The sequence below is a fragment of the Chenopodium quinoa genome, unplaced genomic scaffold, assembly GCF_001683475.1.
Source record: "Chenopodium quinoa cultivar QQ74 unplaced genomic scaffold, ASM168347v1, whole genome shotgun sequence".
Taxonomy (NCBI): Eukaryota; Viridiplantae; Streptophyta; class Magnoliopsida; order Caryophyllales; family Amaranthaceae; genus Chenopodium; species Chenopodium quinoa.
In genome coordinates this window covers 3439054-3443250 of record NW_018743919.1, presented here as the reverse complement: position 1 = coordinate 3443250, position 4197 = coordinate 3439054, and positions in this window count along the sequence as shown.

The following is a 4197-nucleotide window of genomic DNA, read 5'->3' as shown; positions in this document are numbered from 1 at the left end:
TCGATATAGTATATAGATACATTGATTGAAGGATACTAATAAACATAGATTTTGTCATAAGTTTTAATAAAGCCCGTATCAGTTAGTTAATGAAGTCAATAATTATTCGTACTCTCAATGTACTGTAATAATATAATGTTGTATATAGCTAGAGTTAGGGTTTTTATAAGTTATTGTGATGTGGTAGAGATCAAGGCATCTGACCTTAGCTTGGCATAACCCTAATCTCTGTGAAATAATTCATGTAGTATGGAACAAACTGTGGCATGTATAACCTGTTGATATTTGTTCATAAAAGAACATAATGTGACAATTCGATAATAATAAACCTTGATTATTATAAAAAAGACTTATTGATGTATGAATTTGATGCCAATTGTTTAAGAGCAAAGTACTGCATATATATTTGTCATGTATGGCTTGATTGAGATAGATAAATAAACACAGTTGTATCATACTTGTACTCGTGTCCGTGTTATGTCCATTGATAGAGCTAGCAGCCTTCCTCCATAATCCATATTCCTAAAATTTGTAAATGTTATGTTCAAGAGAATTGTGCGTCGTTTACATGCCTATTGATCATTCCCTTTCAACCGAGTTGAAGTTTCATTACACCTTCATAATAGTTAATAGTATAAGATTATGACAAAGCATTGACAAAATATGTCAACTGTTTAAAATCTGCTTTCTGAACAAAAAAAAGTTACAAAAAACAAAGACGTTTATTTGAAGATCAAGGATTCCTTTTTTTCTTCTTTTTTCTTTTCTTTTTTTGGTACTGGACTTCTGGTCTTTAGAGGAGTCACTTTCTATCATTCCACTTGAGATCATGGCTGTACTTGACTCATTCATAAAGATTATTCATTTCTTTTGAACCTCTTAAATTAAAATTGGATGCAACACAACAACTTACGTAATCAATATATTGAATTCAATCATGATAGTGGTTAGCTGTTTAACAAATTAAAGTTATGCATTAATCCTTTTGCTAAAGATTCGTTAGAATTTTACTAAAAAGTCCTTCCCATAATAGTATATATGTACATAGTACGGAGTATGTCTTTTAACACTGTCCTACACATCTCTAGAGGTGACATTAATACAAATTGACACTTCTTACAAAAATGTAAATATTATATTTTATCTTTAAGGATTGAACTAGGACAAAAGGATTAGAACCAATGTCAAGGGTGGAAGACAAAATAAAGAGTTTTAAGGCAATGAAAACAAAACATGTACTCCATCCGTATTAAAACTTCATATCCTACACTACTAATTGGTGATAAAGAAAAGTGACGTGCTAAACTACTAAAATAATTTCATTATGCATCTATGCGCTAATGTATTATATTAGCACGAAATAAGATAGAGATAGAGTATAAATTATATTCCTAAGCTGATGGTTGATGAGGCCCAAGAATATGTTTTATACTCTATCAATTAACTTTTTTTCTTTTTTTGAACAAACTCTATCAATTAACTGAAACATGAAGTACTACTTACTTGACAAATTGATGTAGACGAGTCATATCAACACTTAGTTTTGTCAATTAGAAATAGTCCTTGTGTCAAAAAATAAATAAATAAATAAAATTAGAAATAGTCCTACCAACAGGGATTGCATGCATCAATGTTTAATTTCCATCAATTACTACTGCTTCAGATTCAATGGATATCTATAAATTTAGGTTATATGCATGAATTAATCTTGATCATGCATAATATGCTTTATGACGTAATATTCTTTATAATTAATGAATATTTCATGTTTTTATTTGAGCTAGCTAATTAGGCTTTAATAAATTGAATACAATATAATAGTACAGTGTAACTTCCCTAGCCACTCAAGTTATAAGTAGATTTATGATCATACAAATTATGGGTTGCAAGAAAGATCCATATTTATGGGAAATAGATCCCACATGCAACGCAAGTAAATGTTTTGTGAACATGACATGTTTATTTTTGTTTTTGTTTTTTAATTTAGTGGACGATAATGTGGGTTCCTTACCTTTCTTGATTTTGGTCTAACATTCATATTATTTGCTTTACTTGGGACAATTCTTATGGCTTGAATTTACCTCACAACTCATAAAATCAATTTCTATCATGCTTAGTTTACTTTTGGATAAGTTTCCCCTTAGCTAGTTGCATCATTGCCCTTTATGATGTTAAGTTCCAAATGAGATATGATTAAGTCCCCTCGTTAGAGATGATCATCAAGGTATGGCATGAATAGATCTAGATGATTTATCGTGTTTGGCTTGAGTTGGCTTTTCATTATTCTAGTTGTATTCAAAATAAAAAAATAAAAAGTGTGAAACATTGCATTAGTATATATATAGATTTCCAAACAAATGAATTAGGCTATGTTCAGTTCAACGTATTTGAGTAACAATTTGCTTATTTCAAAAATAATCAATTCAATTATTAACGCCAAGACTTTAACTAACAACTCTTAGACTTAGGTGCATGCATAATTTTTAAAGATGTTATTTTGGAATATTGATTGGAGTAATAGAACTAGAAAGCAATAATCAATAATTATAATTCTTAGCAAGTAGGATAATTTGTTTGAGCTCCCTATAAAAAGCACAATCTACATTTAAGGATGAAAATTCTTCAAGTAGGTAGAGTAGTACCTAACCTAGTATCTCCGATAATCTTGGCAAAATTTTGACCATTTTTTAATCCATTCATACAATGCAAATATGACTCAACTAATTCTATAAGTGGTAAGAAATAACGTACGCTAAAATTGTCATTTGTTGGAGGCAGCTTTCTTTAATTTAATAACCCAAAATCAAATTAAAAAACGAAATCACTATCATAAAAATGTCTCTTAATTTGCGCATTAGGGCCTTTAGGGGTATATTTCAAGTTTATAAATTAATAAAGTAATAAAAAGCGATTTTGATATGTGGTTCAGCAAATAGGATTATTCATAAGTAATAAGTTAAAGGTAAACATAAATTATTAAATTATTCGATGTACTCGTATAAGTTAATATTAAGAACAATTTTTTTTTTTTTTTTGAAAGAACAATATTAAGAACAAATTTGTTTAGCTTATCTATGTATTTTGAAATAAGTTATTTTGTCTTTTTAAATAACTTGTTATATTGTTGAAAACTCATCAAGCCAGTTGCATACATGTGATAATTTTTTTATAAGGAATGATCATCTCAATATAATGAATAGCATGCGTAATATTATTCTTTAATTTTATGGATTAAATGATGGAGCAGGGTTGGGATTTGGTTAGGTTGGAATAATGAAGTGGAAATAATTATTTCTCAGTTTCATATATATTTTGTACTCATATATATTTGTAAGTGACACATACATTTATTTCAATTTAGTGATTCAAAAAAGACTATTAATTTTAGTTTTTCAATTTCGTCCATTATTGTTCGTTTTTTCATTAATAAATTGGTACAATTATATACTACGGGATTCTATTATAGTCTCATGATATATATATAACAATTACATACCAACGTATAATAATATTTATATCAATGACTACAAATATATCATCAACAAAGATGCACATAACCATCATAGTGATAGTGGTAAAGGGATAATCATAAAATATTACAATAGAAATGTATAATTTTTAAGATCTTCAATCGCAATTGTTGAAACAAAATCTCGTAAAACTAATGCAAGAACATGTCTTATGAAGATCATAGATCCGACATGATTATTTTGCTATATGTATAAAATTCTCGTACTAAGAATTAATTAAGATATCTCGAATAACATTATTTTTAATTTGTTATGAAATATAGTAATACTAATTAAGGTGGTGGTGATGATTGTAATTAGTCGAGGTGAAATTAGATAGCAAAACCAAAAAGATGGAAAGAGCAAGGAAATAATTAACGAGAAATTATGCTTTTGATGAAGGTTTAATTTTCATGGGACCACATTATAAATCTTTGGCTTAATCCGGGCAATCAGCAAAGATATGATAAGTTCAAGCTTTAAATTAAGTACGCATTCAACTTTATTTTATTCCTTTTAATTTGATGAACAGTAATAGTCAATGATTTCTCACTTAAAAAAAAAATAGGTAACTTGAAAAAGACTCTTTAGAGTAGTTGTTAATCTTGTTATTAATCATGAGGTGCGTGCAAGTGTGCCAATATTATGCCTTGGGTAGAAATGATGGTGCTTTAATTATATTTTAGAA